Here is a 21,808-nt window from a genome sequence, read left to right on the forward strand (position 1 = left end):
CCATGTGGTTACCATCTGGTACCTTTCTTCCCCATTTATACAGCCATTTCCATCTGGTATCATCTCCTTCTGCCTGAAGGATATTAACGTTTATAATATAGGTCTGCTAGTAATAATGAATTCTTTTGGCTTTGTATGTCTGACAATATATCTTTTCATTGTTTTTAAAACATTCTGTGGTTATTTGTACATGTCTATATATTTTACCATCTCATTCTTTGTTTTCTGTTTACCTTGTTTTTTAATGTTCCTTTTTCCATTACCTTGACATTTTAACTTATTTTTAATTCACATTTCCCCCTTTACTAATTTGGATTTTATACACTAGATTGGCCCTAGTGATTGCCATTTACACCTGACCATGCATGATTATTACAATCTACGCCTTGACCTTCCTGCTAAATAGTGACTCCTACCATATTTCCAGGGCTTCCCTTGTGGCTCAGTGGGTAAAGTGTCTGCCTACAATGCGGGACCTGGGTCGGGAAGATCCCCTGGAGAAGGAAATGGCAACCCATTCCAGTACTCTTGCCTGGAAAATCCCATGGACTGAGAAGCCTGGTAGGCTACAGTCCATGGGGTCGCAAAGAGTTGGACACGACTGAGCGACTTTCCCCTTTCCCTTTCCCTACCATATTTCCATGGGGCTCCCCAATGGCTCAGACTGTAAAGAATCAGCCTGCAATGCAGAAGACCTGGGTTTGATCCTTGGGTCAGGAAGATCCCCTGGAGAAAAGAATGACTTCCCACTCTGGTATTCTTGCTTGGAAAATCCCACAGACAGAGGAACCTGACAGGCTACAGTCCAAGGGGTCCCAAAGAGTCAGACACGTCTATACTATACTATATATATTTTCAGGAATTACCTTTGTTTTACTTTAGTCTCTTTTTTTCTTCTAAACTCCAGAATGTAGATACTATTACTGTTGTTCTTTTAACTCTAAATACATATATAGTAGTTGTTCAGTCACTCAGTTGTGTTGGACTCTTTGTGACTTCATGGGCTGCAGCACACCAGACCTCTCTGTCCCTCACCATCTGAAATTTGCCCAAGTTCACGTCCATTGCATCGGTGATACCATCCAGGCATCACATCCTCTGATGCCCTCTTCTCCTTATGCCCTCATTATTTCGCAGCATTGGGGATGTTTCCAGTAAGTTGGCTGTTCACATCAGGTGACCAAAATATTGGAACTTCAGCTTCAGCATCAATCCTTCCAATGGGTATTTAGGGTTGATTTCTCTTAAGATTGACCAGTTTGATCTCCTTGCTGCCCAAGGGATTTCTTCAGTACCATGGTTTGAAGGCATCAATTATAAGTATATAAATATCATATATTAAATATAATTTATCTTTATTTCATAAAGATAGTTGTTTTTAATGCTCATGTCCACATTAACTAGTTACTTTTCATATTTCTTTTTCTCATCTGTTGAGTTTTTCCTCTGAAGTTATTTTTCCCACCTAAAATTACTGCTTTAGAAGTTCCTTTAGTTAAAGTTACTGGGCAGTTGTTTCTTAATTTTCTAGCTGAAAATATTTTTATTTAGACCTGTTATTTTAACTTTTAAACCTTTCTTAAAAAGGTCATTTTATTTTCTATATTCCATCATACCTCCAGCTGAGAAATGTGTTGCTAATTCTATTGTCCTCTCTCTGTACATGATCTATCTCTCTTTCTTGAAGGTGTTCACATTTCTTTTTATCATTCTGTTGTATTCAACAAATTCACTATAATCTGTCAAGGTGGGGATTTCAAAACAGTTATGCTTTTGAATATATATGTCTTAAAATTCTGAATTCATGACTCTTTTCAGTTGTGGAGAATTAATATCATTTTAGAGGGAAAGAGATGATATATATGTGAGTAGGAAATTTTAGAAAATAATAAAAGAGGAAAAAACAAAGCTAGAAAGTAGAAACTCAAAGGTTTCAATAGAAATTTAGATAACATTGAAAAGACAATTGGCTATGTGAAATCTGGATGTGTATGCCTCAAATGAGAACTTCACTGGTGGTCTCAGATGGTAAAGCATTTGCCTACAATGCAGGAAACCTGGGTTCAATCCCTGGGTTGGGAAGATCCCTTGGAGAAGGAAATGGCACCCCACTCCAGTACTCTTGCCTGGAGAATCCCATGGATGGTGGAGCCTGGTAGGCTACAGTCCATGGGGTTGCAAAGAGTAGGACACGACTGAGTGACTTCACATCACATCATCATGCCCCAAATGAAGTCAGTTTTCATTCATTCCTTTCCCTCTAATTCCTTGCTCTTAAAAACTGCTTCATTGTCCGTAACTTGCCAGAATCTCAGGTTTAGTCTTTTCTTCTGCCCATTCCCTCCAGTCCTCAGAAGCTGTAGGTTCCTGGTGTAGGCAGTTGCTCCCAGAGAAACCCAAGCTTTAGCTTGCTGTCATTGCTTTCTCCTTTGGTTTCTTGTTGACATTTGTTTTAAATTTTAGTTTTTGTGTCCCTGATCATTTCCTGTCCTTAAAAGTGAGCTAAGTAGTACATCTAAAATGCTTGTGTTCTCCCTCCATCTCCCCATCTATTCATATACAGTACTTAAATAAGTGGCCTCAGATCTTCATTTTAGAAAGATATTTTTGGTTGCTCTGAAAAGACTGAATTGTAAGAGTCAAAAAAAAAAAAAGAGAACATTTACTCAAGGAATAAATTAAGTATTACAAGTAAGAGATACAGGTAAGTATAAGAAGACTTGAGAACAGTTTAATATGGATATGTGGGAGGCATAAAAAGTCAAAGATTACTATTTTAAAAGCTTAACAGAACTTTGTATATCAATTATTACATATCTGTTGGAGTAACAGCTTGATTGTTAAAGACATAAACTTCAGTCAATATTGTTCAGTTTCTGTGTGTGTGTGTGTGTGTGTGTGTGTGTGTGTGTGTTAGTTGCTCAGTTGCGTCTGACTCTGTGCACCCATGAACTATAGCCTGCCAGGCTCCTCTCTATCCATGGAATTCCCCAGGCAAGAATACTGGAATGGGTTGCCATTCCCTTCTCCAGGGGATCTTACGACCCAGGGATCGAACCTGGGTCTCCTGCATTGCAGGCCAATTTTTTACTGTCTGAGCCACCAGAGAAACCCTGTTTCTTTAGTGGACATTTTTTCATTGATAGATATTTATTATCAGCTCAAATTCAAAGGATAGATTTTTGATAATGGACTTTGGGGAAATGGATATACACAAATCTTTGTGTAATCTGTGTTCTGTAAAAGACAAACATCTTTCTGTTCTTCCCTGCTCACTATGACAGAATCTGTTTATTTACTTCAAATTCAAGTGGCGTATCCTGTTGAAGTGGGAATTACACGGTAGCTATTTTTAAGTTGTGTCCTTTTATTGTTTTATTAATGCCTTTCAGTAAAACATTTTAATTCCAACTTATAAATTAGTTGGTATCTACTTACTCAGATAAGCTATAATGTGATTATATTCTGATAGAGCTGTGGATAAAAATGATCAGCTTTCCATGATATGATCCTTTGAGGGTTTGATAGTCTTGTATAAGGTTAATGAACATTTTAAATGTAACACTTTCCTGTAACATAATGTTATTTAGTGAGAAAACTGGACACTTAGATACAAGTTTTTCTGGTCCTGTAGTTGATTTTACAAGCCTGTCAAATTTCCCTAACTCTTGGAAAGATATATTTTATCAATTTTCATTCATTTGGCTTTTTTTCTAGTATATAGTACAACCTGAAGATTTTAAACATTGGAAAAATTAACAGTCACAACGAATAAATTGAACATATATGCTTTCAAAGTGTAGGCATTTATCAATGTTAAATATATATTATGTTCATTATTATTAAATTGCCATCTGCTTAGATTTCTTGAAAAGGAAAGAAACAGAAAAGAAAGAAAGAAAAATAACCTTTGGTTCTACTATCTGGAGACATACATCTATTAGTTAAAATTACATATTGAGTATATGATACATGTTCTTTCAAATCATTTCTTAATATACTTTGCTTTTCCCAGCTTCCTCAGTTCTAGTACACACTAAGATTAAATGATCAGATATTCATTCATTTTGAAAGCTTCAGTTAGCAGTTCAGTGTCAAGTTTCATATTTTAATGTCTCAGTATATATAGTACCTTGAGGAAATGGAGCAGTACTTTAATATGCAAACATTGACACCTAACTGAAGGTGTGCCAGACATGCTGAGTGCTTCTAATACCATGGGAAATAATAAGGGTGAGAAGCTAAGCTAACCTTTTCAAATGGCAGAAGAAGCTGTCCAGAAAGCTAAAAGTTTTTCTTCTCATTTCCCAGTCACTTAAACTTCACATTGTAATGTGAGGTGCTTCGATTATCAACCCTTTTGGATCCTGATAGCATAAACTGAGGTATTAAACATAAATCAGTATACATTCTATGACTTATAGACAGATCTGTCTCCCAATTGAAATATACACTTGCTTTTAATCAATGGAGGCCAAAGTTATTTTTTTAAAAAGAAATTTGGCATTAAGAGCACATTAGGGGGATGATAGAAACATTTCTGCCTATAATATTTGAAATAGTTTGGCAGTTTGGAAGGTGATTACAGGAATATTGTCTTTACTAAATATTCAATTATTGATGATTAAATCATCTTTCAAACTACTGCCTAGTAAAGTTGAATATTTCAATGCAAAGGCAACAGGACATATCTGGGTTAACAATAAGATAACACTTAAGTTTGAATTTTAAGGTTTATATCTGATCTCAAGATTTTCATTCAAAGATCCTTTATGTTTTGGTAGCCAAATTTATTTAGTGTCCAAATATATATATTTATAATAAATTACACACACACATATATGCATAATTTATGTATATCCCAGGTGGCACTAACGGTAAAGAACCCACTTGTCAATGCAGGAGACATGAGAGACTTGAGTTTGATCCCTAGGTTGGGAAGATCCCCTGGAGGAGAACATGGCAACCCACTCCAGTATTCTTGGCTGGAAAATCCCATGGACAGAGGAGCCTAGGGGGCTATAGTCCATAGGGAGTTGGACATGCAAAGAGTTGGACATGACTGAAGCAACTTAGCATGTATATATATAAATATATTTAATTTATAAATTTATATATAAATATATATTTATATTTAATTTATATAATATATATAACAAATCACTTTCAAATTTCTTAAGCAGACTATTAAAACTTAATTCTGTTTAATAAATGCTGTTCATTTTCCTACATATTTTCTCCAGTTAAAGATATAACCTTTGCTGTAAGTGCTAGGTAACAGTTAACAATAAGCTGATTCATCAAGTATTTCCATAAATATTTAAAAAATCAATGATACAGCATATATTCAGCAACACAGTATTGCTTAGAATTTTCAAATGTTGTGCATCTTATTAAAAAGATAATAACAGCTTTATGAACACTCCTGGCTACAGCAATAAAATATTAATTGCTGCTCAAGAAAAGGACAGATGTAGATTGTAAACTATAGAAAAGCTGTCCTCAGAATTTCAAATGGAAAATGAAACATAGTTGTTTTTTTTGTTTGTTTTGCATTTTCTTTGTCGGTACGTAAACAATGTTTATTTCTTTCAAAATCATGGTGCTTTCTGATGCATTCGAATGCAAGGGAACAGAGTCCATTGACTAGCCACCAAAAGAGAATCCCTTCTCTGTCTGTGCTTGTTTTGCTCCAGTAAATAAACACCTGATTCAGTTTTTTTAGGCTCTGGGCAAAATTAGTTTCTGTATGCAATCCTGAGTCATCTGTCGAGGGTGCCTTACCTGGCCACAGTTTACCTGACTGGGGGTTGTAGGACACTGCTGGTGCCAGACCCCCTGCCACATCCCTCTCCCATGGGATGTCTGGGCAGAGGGAGGAGACCCTGACCCTGCAGGAAGTTTGGGGTCCTGCAGCCTTCTCCTAGGCTCCAAGGACCTCTACCCTTTGCTCCCAAATGCCAGGGAAAAGCAGAGAAAAGAGAGAGGACTTGGTGTCCTTGTTCTGGAGATAACCCAAATTGGATGGACGGGGCTGGCAGAGAGTATCACTAAGCTGGCTGGGACTGGAGGGGATCTTGCTGGAAGTTAGCCTCCACCGTTTTTCCATGCCATGCCGGCGTTGGTATGGGCTCGGATGGGGCAAGCTTTTTTCAGACCCTTGGACCTATGGAAGGTCCAACCTCAGGCACAACCCCAGCAGGACTGCACCTCCTTCCTGGAGGACAGAGGAGAGAGATGCCTTCCTAGGGCCAGGCTGTTGAGCCTCTACCCTGGCGGCTGCTGGGTGGTGGCTGGAGTCTCCAGCCTGCTTTGCCTTGTGCTTTAGTGCTGAGTGCCCCGCGCGGCCCAGCCGCGCTGGGGGAGGACTCAGACCTCCCCTGAGCCCTCACACTCTGGGCACACGGGCTGCGAACGCCAGAGGGAAAAGGGCCTTGGCCTTCCTCCCTCCCCACCCGTTGCCAAGGCAACCGTGCTGTTGGAGATGGACGCAGGAGAGGGGAGAGCTGACTGTGCTTGTGGTTGGAGCACCAGTCGAGAGCCTGGGCGAGGTCTGCAGAGAGGTGGCGGAGGTTTGCTGGATGGAGAGAGCCTTTCTCACCTCCACCCTTCTAGTGTTGCCATGGAGACCGTCAGGGCGCCCTCACCTGTACCAGCTGCTGCAGCCGCTGCTGCCTAAATAAAAGAAACAGAAACCAGAGCCCTCCTTTGCCCTAGCGTCTCTATCAGGACTCTAATCCAGTAGCTGCCACTGCTCGCCTCCCACAAACAGGGCAGACGTCTGAAATTCGTCCCTGGTTCCTCACTATATCTTTCTTTATTCAGCTTTCCGCCCAGAATTTTTTTTTTTTAATAATCTCAATACCTTCCACAATAACTAGTTTGGGGGAAGAAAAAACGACTCCCTGATACTTCCTGTGTCTGCCCCACACCTCTACTTAACAGCTTATTCAGTTGTGCAGAACACTGCCCTAGGCCAAATCTAATTATCACGGAAAAGAGACTTCAAGTTGTTTTTATTTTAAATTACAGTAGATGTGTGAAATTTCCAGTTTTCACTTATAGGCTATGGATAGATAATATTTACAGGAATGTGCTTTTACTGAAATTAACTACTTTTGGACAAATGAGTGGAGTAATTATGTGTCAGAATAGCTGGGGAGAGAAAGAGAGAACCATTCAGTAGACCCTCCTTGTTTTTTGCCAGTTCTTCATGCCAATCCAGTGCTCACATCTCTCTTTTCTGGGCTTTATTCCATCCACATTTGAGATCACTTTTTGGCTTTGCAAGGGGGGTTATTTTAGCATGGGTCTGCCTTTGAACTAGAGGGAGGAGGTACATTACATATCCTAGAATACTTATCCTCTGCTCAGGTTCAAAATTTAGTGCATGGTTGCATCTCTACTGACTACCAGCATGAATGCTCTTAGCAAGAAGGACTCAGATTAGAGCAAGTTGAGGCATCTGTGATCTTGAATTGCCAACCATACCCTGGCAGCCTCTGTGAACTGCTGTTGGTCACAACCTCTTGCCTCTCAAATTTCTTTCCTGTTTAATGTGTATATCATGCAGCTTTCATTCTCTGAAAGCACCCTGGTAGCTTTTGCCACTGATAATCATGAGTTTCCTTACATAGTCCTATAGTTTTGAATGGACCAGGCTTTTCAGCTGACTCTAATAGTACCTCTTTAGAAAATCCCAACAATGAAGGGTAACTATTTCTTTCCTAAAGCTGATAGATAAGATACTTAATAATTGCATTTTGTCACACTTCCTGTGTCACAGAGCTTTCAAAATCACTGGGCAAGATTTTTATATAGTCCAAGCCCTAGCTAAAGCTATGAATTGAAAAAACACCAAACTTGTGTCTTTAGTGTACAAATCTGCTTGGTTGCAGCCTCTCTCAAAGGTCACCAGGGTTTCCTCAACAATAGATCTCATTCCCTCTTTCATCTTCCTACTTACTGTCTCCTAAGTATTTGACCTTTCTGATAGACCCTATCATCTTCCTTGAAAATCTCTCCCCATTTTCTCCTGGGGCTTCTCTGACCACTTTGAAGGCTCTTTCTCATTTTTTTCCTTTTCTAATATTCCTTCCTTTATGCTACTTGTTGGTCTTTTACTTTCTCCCTCAGACATATTTTCCTGAGTCTTCCTATTCACTTCCATAGCTTCATCTGTCCTGTTACTCTCTTGTCTTCCAAGTCTGTGTTACCTTGTGAGGTGTTTCCCTGAACCCCAGACACCCATTTCTAGCTACTTCATGGGCATTTCTACTTGTCTTACCTGTAGGCATCTCAAATCAACTTATCTCTCACTGAACTATATTCTTCTCCAAATCTCACTTTTCCTACTGTATTTCATGTCTCAGTGAGTGACCCTACTATCGACCAAGTTACCGGAGATGAGGATCAGTAAATGGGTCTCACGGTTCTTACATTCATCTAATCAGATTTCTTATTGGTGTTTAGCATGTGCCAGGCTGACACTATCATGAAGCTTAATTCAGGTGGGAAAGGCATACAGCTACACTTCTACTGAGTAATCAAATGACAGTTTTTGAGAAAGTCCGCTACAAAAGTAAGTGAGGGCGCTGTTATGACAAAGAATAAGGTGGGGAGAGCACTTTAGATGGGATGATCAAAGCAAAGCTTCTGTGTGTTAAAAGGCTAAGAGGGATGAGAAAAAGCTGAACATTTAGGTTGCTGGAGAAAGAACAGGCCAGAGAGCAGAGTCTCACACTGATCCAGAGGTGGAGAAGTGCTTGTTGTGTCCAAGAACTTGCATAAAATCCAATGTGCATGGTAGAAGGTGGGGTGCAATGAGAGTGGAAAGGGAGGCAGGGCACAGATTTTGCAGGGCTTTGTAGGTCCTGATGAAGACTTTGAATTTTATCTTAAGTGCAGTGGGAAGCTGCTGAATGGTTTTGAGAAGAGTGGCATGAACTGTTTCATAATTTGAAAAGACCATTCTGGCTGTGGGGTGGGGAATGAATTGCAGGGGGTGACAGTTTGGAGGTGGAGAGGAAACGAAAGTCGATGGAAATGGAAATGATCCACATTAGTGATAGTGGGGGTGTGGATATTGAGGGGGAGGTAAGCAAACAAATATGAGATATTTTCAGTGGTCTTTTTCATCATTCAGATTAGGTCTCAATCCCATTTCTGCCCTTAGAGTGTGCTGTGCCATAAGGGGCTTCCCATACGCAGGTCCTGACTCCTACAACCTAAAAGAATAAGGTCTTCTTCTAAGGCTGAAACTGTCAATGATTCTGACATGATAGCTGACAGGAAGTATTTAGATAAGAGGGAAAGATAATAGGTAAGAAAGCAGGTTCTAGAGTTAAACTGCCTAGGCTCATATCCAAGCTCCATGACTTACCAGCTAAGTCACTTTGGACAAATTGCTTAACCTGTTTTATCTTTTCCAGCTATATGATGGGAATCATAGTAATAAGACTTATTTGCATGGGTTTAAAGGGCTTAACTAAAACATATATGTAATACCCAGTAAATGATAAGTGGTCAGTGTGCTTAGATGATGATATTGATGCTGCTGATGATAGAAGACTTGAGATCTCACTCTGATGAGCATTTGAATGTAACCATTGAGGGAAGTTCTGCAGCCTTCAATTTCCCTGTGGCTCAGACAGTAAAGAATCTGCCTGCAATGCAGGAGACTGAGGTTTTATCCCTGGGTTGGGAAGATCCCCTGGAGGAGGCATGGCAACCTACTCAGTATTTTTGGCTGGAGAACCCCATGGATAGAGGAGCCTGGCAGGTTATGGTCCTTGGGGTCACAAAGCCTCGTAAAGGACTAAGCAACTTTCACTTTACATTGAGGGAAGTTCTGAAGCCTTTGCTTTTAACTTTTGCTAATAAGTCTAAGAATCAGAAGAGGAAGGGCATTGTGGCTGAGCTTTATGGTGGGAAGAAATGGGAAATGTTTTAATAGACAGGCATCTTCAGATTGCTGCCCCTCAAATATTGTTTCTGGGAAAAACTGACCTGGAGAAAAGAGTTTTCTCTTCCATTATGATTTTTTAAGGCTGTGTTTTGCTATTTATTTTTTTATTTTTTGAGTGACCTTCGAAACAAGGACCATGGAGTTTAAATGGTGGCAAAGATGATAGAATGTCGTTAAGTTTGTCTTGTGATACCTCATGACTTTTTCTTTTTGTCTTGCTGATTCCATATTAAAGATGCCTCAGTAATTATAAGCTTTCATTTTCCTAAGTTCTCATCTGCCAATATTGGTTGCCTTGTTTTATGAAGTAATCCCTATCCTTCATGGATGGCCTATATTCTGTAATTTTCCAAATCAGTTATCAAGGTTTCTCAGTATTGAATAAATAAATGGATGAATTAATCCTTTATGCAGTATTTTTTTCACCATTTTCCTTTCTTTTCTATTATTATTGCTTTCTGTCTAAATTAAGCCCTCATTCCATTTCTCCAGAAATTTATACAATGTCTTTCAAAATCTCTCTGCTTGACTTTTTCATTTTCATGGTGTATTAATTTTCTCAGCTATTCATGTCACTCTTTCATTCAAAAAATTTAAAAGCTGTTCTCTGAGAAGTCAGTTACAAACTGGCAATTGATTCATATTTAGATTATATAGAGAACTATAAAAAGACCACCCAGTAAAAAAATTGAACAAGAGACTGGAAAAGATACGCAACAAAAATGGCTCTCCAGGTAGCCAATAAATGAAAGCAAGGATGTTTAGTCTCATTAGTCCTGACAGAATGAAAAAACCACTAGAGAGTCATTAGAGAAATGAAAGTTATACCCACCAGAGTGGCTACAATGAAAAAGGATGACATTCCCAAGTGTTGGTGAGATTACAGAACAAGAATAATGCTCAGATACTCGAGAGAGATAACAAATTACTATAGTTGCTTGATATGATCTGCAGAAGTTGAACATATGAACATATCCATGAAAACACTATTCCTTAGGTATATATCAAAAAGGAATGAATGGTGGGTGAACCAAAACAAAAACATGAAGGAAAGTTATGGCAGTATAATTTTTAACAGCTAAACACTGGAAACAACACATATGTTTATCTTCAGGACAATGATTAAGTAGATACTGGCATGTTCTGTAATGAAATGGTGTGTAGCAATAGTAGATAAAGATACTGCCACACACTGAAACATGTATGAAGCCCACAAGCATCATGGGACAAGAAGACAGGCAGCCTTAATCTGTGTTGACAAGTTAGTGGTTATCTTTGGGGAGGAGAGCAAAGCTAATGATTGGGAAGAGGCATGCAGAAACTTGTGCTTATGTTGCCCCTCTTATATTAATCTGAATGATCCTTACATGGGTCTGTTTAATTTGTATAAATTCATCAGGGTGTACATTTATGTTTTGTGCATTTTTTTATTGTTATAGTTCAATAAAATTATTTACTAAAAAAAAAAAAAAAAGCTTCTCTAATAGGTTACTCTAGATTGGCATTCAAGCCTCTCCCAGTTGGATTGTGACTTCCTTTTCCAGGCCATCCCTCTTACATCCCACAAGCATAATGGAATGGGATTTTGCACAGGTCTCCTGTTTCCATTAAAATAAATTAGTAAATCAGGCAGAAACTTCCACTTGTCCTTCGTATTTATAATTTTGTTCCTTTTAGAAAGAGAACCTTCTGAAATTTCACCTGGACACCGGAGTGCTTTTAACCAATCTGTTGACTACATTTTATTGCTTTCTTTTACTCTAAATGTGGTCCTCTGATTGATTTTAGACTGATGAGACATAAGCAGTTGTGCTGAATGTGACTTATTTACCATACTTTCTCCTTTTCATGTTTATTTCTGGGTGGGAAATAGAGATGTCTGGAGACTCCTCAGAAGTCACATGCTTCTGATGGCAAAGCTACCAGGCTGGTTCTGACCCACTAGACTTTAGAGGAGAGAGGAATATACTAGACTTCAGAGGAGAGACAAATATGTTTCTGTCTCACTTAAGCTACAACAATTTGAGGTCTCTTTATTACAATATAGGGTCTATATTTAGCACAGTTAATATTTCATAAACATTGTGATTCATTATGTGCTATTAAACGAGGCTAATTATTCTTTCCAGAGGCTACCTTGGTTCCTACTGATATAACCTTCAGGTTGTGCCATATTCATTATTTTATCTCGTGCAGTGCTTTCCATTTCCTATATATGTGATCATGAGCCTCAGCTTCCTTATCTGTGAAATGGGAATGACATGATTAAGAGCAAGATTAAAAGAAATAATACATGTAAAGTGTTAAGCACAGCCTGGGGTACATATTAAGCTATCGACAGATATAAGCTTATTTTCACATAATAGTTTGAATTTGCATTCATGACGATATAGAATTAAGCAAAGGCACAGCACAGAATATCAGTGTATGCGGAGGGTGATATCCAAGATAAAGGAATTGTAAAGACTAGCTCATCTTATTTTATGACCTTAGGGTTTTAGAAATTTGTGATTATTTCATAAATATTAAAAATAGTGAAATGTCTATGTAAATATACTCATTAATAAGCAACTCTGCCCTTGGTTATATATATATCCCAAAGAAGTTAAGTGCATATGCATTCTAAAACTATAGACTAAATATCATGGTAGCAAAACAGTTCAGTTGTTTCCTAGCCATAGGAGCGAAACTAGCTCTTAATGTGGGCATATTTCTTTTAACTGTTCTATGCTTCTCTTTCCCTTTAAAAATAGGGAGTAATTATTATTGACTGTTGACTCCTTAAGAATGTGACTTATTTATTAAAAAGTGCTTTGGGAAAAATGGCTGAAAGCACGTTATATATAATTATACTTCTAATTTGAATATTTCTTTTCCAGCATCATCTAGCAATTTTCTTGCATTTAAAGTAAGTTAAATTCTCTGAATAAAGAGTAGTAAATGCTTTTGGTTTTTGTCTAAAAATTCTCATTCTTCAATGATGATTTAGTTGATTATACAATTCTGAATTAGTATGTATTTGCCCATAGAATCATGAAGCTGTTACTCTACTGTCTTCTGACTTTGTGACTGTTGAGAAGTTTGTGGTCAGATACAGAGTTGGTCCTTAAGAATGACCTGTCCTCTCTTTCTGGCTGCGTGTTGATATATCAGTCTGTGGTTATTTGCAGTTTTACTACAACATACTCAAGACTGGCTTTTTGGGGATTCCTTGTATTTCTTAAATCTGAGGACTAATAGCTCTAGTTAGTCAATTATTAGTTAGGACTAATAGCTCTAACTAAGTTTCCCTCAATGTTTTCCCCAGATTCCCTAAACAAGGACAAATGAAAATAAACCAAGTTACCTTGTCACCCTCTTTACAGCTGGGCAGGTTTTTTTTTTTTTTTTCTTTCCTACACCATCCTTTCTTTGTATGTGTTAACCTTGTTTTGAGAGCCCTGTTTTTAGGTGTTCATTTCTGTTTTAAGTTGTTCACATGACCCTGGAAATTTACCTTGGTGGAAAGTTTCTTTTCATGAAAGAATAATAGAAGTGAATGTTTTGTATCCTTGGAAAGTTTTATCGTTCAATATGAATTGTTCTAAAAATATGAAGAAATATTTTTAGAAATACGTATAGTTAAAATGGCACTCCTGTTTGACCATTTCCAATTTGCCTTCATTCATGGGCCTAACGTTCCAGGTTGCTATGCAATATTGCTTTTCATAGCATCAGACCTTGCTTCTATCACCAGTCACATCAACAACTGGGTTTGTTTTTGCTTTGGCTCCATCTCTTCATTCTTCCTGGAGTTACTTCTCAGCTGATCTCCAGTGGCATATTCGGCACCTGCAGACCTGAGAAGTTCATCTTTCAGTGCCCTATCTTTTTGCCTTTTTATACTGTTCATGGGGTTAGGCAAGAATACTGAAGTGGTTTGCCATTCCCTTCTCCAGTGGACCACGTTTTGTCAGAACTCTCCACCATGACTCGTCCTTCTTGGGCAGCCCTGCATGGCATGGCTCATAGTTTCATTGAGTTAGACAAGGCTGTGGTCTCCAAAATCACCACAAATGGTGACTGCAGCCATGAAATCAAAAGACACTTGCTCGTTGGAAGAAAAGTTATGACCAACCTAGACAGCATATTAAAAAACAGAGACATTACTTTGCCAGAATGGTCCATCTAGTCAAAGCTATGGTTTTTCCAGTAGTCATGTATGGATGTGAGAGTTGGACTATAAAGAAAGCTGAGTGCTGAAGAACTGATGCTTTTGAACTGTGGGGTTGGAGAAGACTCTTGAGAGTTCCAAGGACAGCACAGAGATCCAACCAATTCATCCTAAAGGAAGTTAGTTCTGAATATTCATTGGAAGGACTGATGCTGAAGCTGAAACTTCAATACTTCGGCCATCAATTCTTTTGCAAAGAACTGACTCATTTGAAAAGACCCTGATGCTGGGAAGGATTGAAGACAGGAGGAGAAGGGGATGACAGAGGATGAGATGGTTGGATGGTTTCACCAACTCAATGGACATGAGTTTGAGTAAGCTTTGGGAGCTGGTGATGGACAGGGAAGTCTGGCGTGCTGCAGTCCATGAGGTCATAAAGAGTCAGACATGACTGAGCAACTGAAATGAACAGAACTGAAAATGGCACTAGTGGTTAAGAACCCACCTGTCAATTCAGGAGATAGAAGAGACAGGTTTGATCCCTGGGTTGGGAAAGTCCCCTGGAGGAGGGAATGGCAACTCACTCCAGTATCTTGCCTGGAGAATCCCATGAATGGAAGAGCCTGGCAGGCTACTGTCTATAGAGTTGTTAAGAGTTGGGCATGACTGAAGTGACTTAGCATGCATGTGGTTAAAATAAATACAATAGATTTTCTGTGAATTTTCAATTGATTTTTAATTGGCCAAAGTTACTTTGCAAAAAATGTCTTGAACTGGCTTTGGTCTCCTTGAATAACTTCCCACTCTTTCACACTCTTTCACTCTCAAAGGATTTAAATTTTATATGTTTAATAAAATTAAAAAGTATTTTAAATATATTTTAAATTATTTAGATAAGTTTTAAGTTCATGGCAATATTGAGCAAAATATACAGCAATTTCCCATATGCCCCTTGTCCTCACACATGTCCAGCCTCTGATAGTATCACCATTCCACAACAAAGTAGTGCATATGTTACAATTGTGGAACCTGCATTAACACATCAGTATTATTCAGTATTCATAGTTTACATTAGGATTCACTCTTGGTATACATATTATGGGTTTTGACAAACATATCCATCATGTGTGTGCTAAGTTGCTTTAGTTGTGTCTGACTCTGAACGCTTTGGGCTGTTGTCTGCCAGGTTCCTCTGTCCATGGGATTCTCCAGGCAAGAATACTGAAGTGAGTTGCCATGCGCTCCTCCATGGGATCTTCCCAACCCAGGGGTCAACTTGCATCTTTTACATCTCCTTCATTGGCAGGCAGATTCTTTACTACTAGCACCACCTGAAAAGCCCATATCCATCATTACGATACTCTAAAGAATAGCTTCTCCACCCTAAAAATTCTCTTTGCTTTGCCTATTTGTCCCTTTATCCCTTCGAAACCATGGCAACCACTGGTCCTTTTACTGTCTCCATAGTTTTGCCTTTTCCAGAATGTCATATAGTTTATGTAGTAAAGTGCATGGCCTTTTTAGATTGGCTTATTTCATTAGTAGTATGCATTTTAAGATTCCTTTTTGTCTTTTCATGGTTTGACAGCCCATTCATTTTAGTGCTGGATATACCACAACTTATTGTCCATTCACCTGCTAAAGGGTATCTTGGTTGTTTCCAAGTTTTGGCAATTATGAATAAAATTGTTGTAAACATGTACAGGTTTTTATATGGACATTAGTATTCAACTCCTTTGAATAAATAACAAGGAGCATAATTACTGAATCATATGGTAAGAATATGTTTAGTTTTGTAAGAAATGACCAAAAGGTTTTCCAAAGTGTACCATTTTGCATCCCTATCTGCATTAAATGAGAGCTCCTGTTGCTCCACAACCTGACCAGCACTTGGCATTGCCATTGTTCTGGATTTTGCCATTCCGATAAGTATCTAGGGATATCTTATCATTTTAGTTTGTATTTTCCTAATGGCATATACTTGCTTTCCATCTATACATCTTATTCAATGAACTATCTATTCAGGTCTTTTGCCCATTTCAGGTTGTTGGTTTTCTCATTGTTGGATTTTAAGAGTTCTTTGAATATTTGGATCTTTTATTAGATATGTTTTGCAAATATTTTCTTCCCATCTATGACTTGTCTTTTCAATCTCTTGATAGTGTCTTTCACAAAGCAGCATTTTTTAATTTAGTGAAGCCCACCTTATCAATTATTTGTTACCCTTAGCGTAGTCATTGTCATGCCTAGGGTCATCTAATTTTTTTCCCCTTTATTATCTTCCAAGAATATAGAATATGGTTCATTTTGAGTTAATTTTTGTAAAGAATAAAAGTTCTGTGTCTAGATTCTTTTTTTAAATCATATAAATGTCCAGTTATTCCAAAACCATTAGTTGAAAGGACTTTTTTTTTCTCCATAGTATTACTTTTGGCACTTTGTCAAAGACCAGTCGACTATATTTATGTGGGTTTATTTCTACACTTTATATTCTGTTCCTTTGTACTGTTTGTCTACTTTGATCACTATTGCTTTATAATAATCCTTAAGTCAGGTAGTGTCAGTTCTCTGATTTTGCTCTCCTTTAATATTGTGTTGGCATTTCTGGATACCTTTTACTTTTTCCTGTGTATTTTATTGAACTATCCCCCAAACTATTTTTGTGAAAGCCTAGTCAGATATGTGTAGCACATATATTATCTACAGTGAAGTAACAACTAACGTTGGTGGAATGCTTTTTAAATTTCATGTGAAGTTCAAATAATTCTAAAGTTAAGCTAAACAGGTGCGTGCTATAATTACCTTCATGTTTCAGATAAGGAAGCCAAAGCTTAGGGAAATGTAAAGGAATTCTGCAAGGAAACTTAGGAAGTATATGGTGGAATATGGTAGCTTGCCTTAAAGAGGCAAATGTGGTATTACTTCCCAATACCTATAGCATGAGCCAGTTGTTTAACAAAGAGATTCTACAAATTTGTCCAGGTTACAGAAATACAATTTATACTCTAATTGCAACTTGACTGATCAAGTACTAGATGCCATGGGCTATAATAATTTGAGAAGTATTAAAATTTCAAAATAATTGTCACCAAGCCTCTTCTCTGGATGTAGTGTGCAGATTGAAGTCTTTCTAGTGCTGGAGAGGTTGTGGAGAAAAGGGAACCCTCTTACACTGTTGGTAGAAATGCAAACTAGTACAGCCACTATGGAGAACAGTGTGGAGATTCCTCAAAAAACTGGAAATAGAACTGCCATATGACCCAGCAATCCCATTTCTGGGCATACACACTGAGGAAACCAGAATCAAAAGAGACACATGTACCCCAATGTTCATCACAGCACTGTTTATAATAGCCAGCAACCTAGATGTCCATCAGCAGATGAACGGATAAGAAAGCTATGGTACATATACACAATGGAATATTACTTAGCCATTAAAAAAAATACATTTGAATCAGTTCTGATGAGATGGATGAAACTGGAGCCTATTATACAGAGTGAAGTAAGCCAGAAAGAAAAACACCAATACAGTATACTAACACATATATATGGAATTTAGAAGACAATGATAATCCTGTATGTGAGACAGCAAAAGAGACACAGATGTATAGAACAGTCTTTTGGACTCTGTGGGAAAGGGGCGAGGATGGGATGATATGGGAGAATGGCATTGAAATGTGTAACATATATGTGAAACGAATCGCCAGTCCACGTTTGACACATGATACAGGGTGCTCGGGGGTGGTGCACTGGGATGACCCAGAGGGATGGGATGGGGAGGGAGGTGGGAGGGGGGTTTAGGATGGTGAACACATGTATACTCATGGCAGATTCAAGTCAATGTATGGCAAAACCAATACAATATTGTAAAGTAAAATAAATTAATTAATTTAAAAAAATCATTCAAAATACAACATAGCATCTTTTCTCAAAACAGTGCCAAGCTGTAATCAATCTGGATGCCCATCAATTGGAAAATGGACAAAATGTAAGTTAGCCATGCAGTGGGATATGATTCACAAATAAAAAGAAGTAACTACTCATGCATATAGCGCCATGAACGGATCCCTAAATTATTATTCTAATGAAAGAAATGAGACACAATCAAATACAGAAGAACATAGTGTATGATCCCACTTATATAAACATTTGGAATGGGCAAAATATTAGCATCTAATGATTGAAATCATCAGTCATTGCTTTCAAAGGATTGACTAAGAAGGATTATGAGAAAATTCTCTAGGCTGATTAAAATGTTTATTGTTTGATACCTTTTTCTTAACTAACTGAATGTCATACTTAAGATCTGAACATCTTAACTATATATATAAATTATTAATAAAATTAAGAAGCCCGAATAGTGTATTAAATGCTAAAAGGAAGAATGAGCAAAGGGAGGTAGGGGCACAGGGAAATCGGTGAGTACCATAGCAGTAAGGAGTTAGGGAAAGCTTCATGGGCACTGGACATTTGAGACAGACTTTAAAGGGTAAACAGGAGTTTGCCAGTTGAAGAAATTCATTCTAGGGAGAAAACAGGTAATATTCATTTATTAAGTCCTGAATTTATTAATTAATCTACTCAAATTATAGTCCATTTATTCTCTACTTGGAAATTATAGTCCATTTATTCTCTACTTGGAACAATTCTAGGTCCTTGCGATATAGCAGTAAAAAGACAAGCTCAGTCTTTGCCTGAGGAAAGCTTAGGTTCTCATGGGGAATTAATGAGTCATGAGTTTTGCAGAATTTTCAGGGAAAGCTGAAAAGCTCTTTGTGATCAGCCTGTGTTGGATGGTGAGAGACAAAGTGGGTTGTGGTTAGTAAATTGGAATTAGATTAAGAAAATTTATGTATAATAAATTAAGGAGTTTAAAATTTTATCATATGGGCTTGAGAATCTGGTAGACATTTATAAATCATAAGTTCATATGGTGATCACTTTTAAGGAAGGTTATTTTAGTAATTTCAGGGCGGGCTGGAACAGAGAGAAATTAATGATAAAATGATAAATAAAATGCTATTTCTATAGTCTAAGCCAGAGTGTAAGTCAGTACACGTGTTACCTCATATATTTTTGAGTTCAGAGGAGACAGTGCCAACTTAGAAAAGTACTCTTCCTTATCAACCCAAATAAAGGCTTTACATTCTAGATTAGCCATCATCAAAAATAAATTTGGCAATGTAATTTTAAAGTGTTAGTAGCTCAGTCATGTCCAACTGTTTGCGACCCCATGGACTGTAGCCCAGCAGGCCCCTCTGTTCGTGGAATTCTCCAGGCAAGAATAGTGGAGTGGGTTGTCATTCTCTATCTGCAATTCCTGGTCTAGACACCAAAAGTCATTTCCTGAGCTAGTAAATCAGGAGCCCAGTAGGAAAGAGGGCAGAAGTGGATTGGAAAACCAGTCTAATTTGATTACTGGATAAGAGAATGATTTGGGATTTTAGATTGCTGATCTAGGTGTCCACGCTGCTGCTGCTGCTAAGTCGCTTCAGTTGTGTCCAACCCTGTGCGACCCCATAGACGGCAGCCCACCAGGCTCCACCGTCCCTGGGATGTCCATACCGTTAATCAAAATATGATAATGATAGTAATAATCATAGCACAGCATATAGAAAGTTTTGAGTAAGTGTAATAGAAAAGTTTTGACAGTGATCATTTTTACACACCTCGCTAGCTAAATCATCATGTTTACTTTTTAATGAAACCATGTTGCAGCTCTTCTGATTAATTTAGAAGAGAAGAAATTTTCTTTCTAGGTTTTAATTCCTTGGATTGTAATAAGGACAAAAATCCTTGCTTTGTGGCCATATGTACCTAACTCACTACTCTCAGTTTTCCTAAACTGGAGTCATGGAATTTTCAGGGAAAGCTGAGAAGTTTGGATGATACCCCCACCCCTGGGGAATTATGACTCAAAAGATAGCTTTCCTTTTTTTTTTTTTAAATTTATTATTAATTTGGCTGCGCTGAGTCTTTGTTGCAGCACATGGGCTTAGCTGTATGGGCTTAGCTGTGGTATGTGGGATCTTAGTTCTCTGACCAGGGATTGAATCCCAAACCCCTTGCATTGGGAGCACAGAGTCTTAACTGCTGGACCAACAGGGAAGTCCCCAAAATAGCCTTCTTATCTCCAAAGGCTTTAAGTGATTTGTTTCTTGTTACCACTTTCTTCCAAACATACTCATACATCATACGTTATTGGTCATGGACACTATATATCTTTTGGTGTATTAAAATTTTTATCATTAAGTTTGCTGTGAGTATCAGTGTCTCTAAAAGTTAATTTTTATTTGCATTGCTCTAATTCTTAGCTCCAAAGTATAGAAGGGATTTTACCACTTTTTAGGTAATGATTGTTACTGTTTGTTAGTCAAGGGAAAGTGCAAGAAGATGCATTTGAACTTCTCACATCAGAGCCAAATACTGAATGGTCCACAGTGATGACTAAAAGAGACAGCTCAAGTGATCAGATATCTCCAGATGAATGCTTAATTTATGTTAAATCAGTTAAGAAGGGAATTTTAGTTTTTACCTTTTTGTTTGTTGCTGCATAGACTATTTAATAAATAGAAATGCAATGGAATAATGAAAAAAAAAACAATAAGGTGCATGCAGTCTAAATGATAATTGGTTAACTAAAACCTCAAAATTGGAAATTAATTATTTGTGCTTCAAGGGCAGCAACAACGTCTGTCAAGGAAGTGGTGAAAAGTCCTTCCTATTAGACAGTACCGACAAGGAAAGCTCCTTTTGCCAGTATCCGAACATATGGCAAAGCAATGTTTTTCCTGACTTCTTTGTGCTGGCAGGGACTGGCCTCCTAGTCACTTGGACTTTTGTTTGTGTAGCCGAGATAATGAATATTCCACATAAATAATTATAATTATCTTCTCATTGAAGAAACATAACCTTGGAATTCAAAGCTGTGTTCTTGGGTAAATCATCAATTTTGGAAAAAAGTAGAATTAAATTTTGTCTATTTTTTGAAAATAAATGGCTGGTACAAAATTACTAAATTTTGTAGAGGTTTGCCTTTCACAAAAATGTATTTGTTTAGGTTGAAGTATTTTATGTTGAAATACTGTATTTTTCCTTTTAAAATACATTTCCTTTGTACTGTTTTTTTTCTCTGAAATATTGTTTGCTTAAAATTCTGCATGTAGTTATTTTCCTTTTTAAAACACAGTAACTCAAACTTTTCAGAAGATATTAGCTAAAAATGCCACCAATTCAGTTTTTTAATTTCATTTGTAAACTCACTATATTTCACATGTAACTAGGGTGAATTTCTTCAATAATTTCTTCAATAATCAGTACATAAAAATCAGTTATTTTTTAATTGAAGGCCTCTTGTAAATCATTTTATCAGATTCTTTGTTGTTTTTTGTTTTTAAATATAGTGAACCAAAGCCCTGAGAGCCACATGGCAGGATCTTCCCCTAGGTTAAAAAAAGAGAGAGAGAGAGAGAGAGAGTTTAGGACTGCAGATGGCCTCTTTGATAATTAGCACATTCTGCTTGAATAAGAGTGGAGACGGGTGATCTTATAATAATTATGCAGTTTTGAATGATTAGTCAGGCATTACTAGCTATGACATCAAATGTTTCTTTGCTTTATTTGTTTGTAATTGCTGTCAGGTTCAGATATAATTGAAATAAGGGTGGAAACAAAAAGAGTGGGAATGG

General features: G+C 37.6%; 1 protein-coding gene across 6 annotated transcripts in view; it reads left to right on the forward strand.

Moving 5' to 3' along the window:
• The window catches only part of NOL4 (nucleolar protein 4), a 460,596-nt gene that overhangs the window by 69,141 nt on the left and 369,647 nt on the right, over nucleotides 1-21,808 (forward strand). The window lies entirely within an intron of this gene.

This window comes from Ovis canadensis, chromosome 23, assembly GCF_042477335.2.
Source record: "Ovis canadensis isolate MfBH-ARS-UI-01 breed Bighorn chromosome 23, ARS-UI_OviCan_v2, whole genome shotgun sequence".
Lineage (NCBI taxonomy): Eukaryota > Metazoa > Chordata > Mammalia > Artiodactyla > Bovidae > Ovis > Ovis canadensis.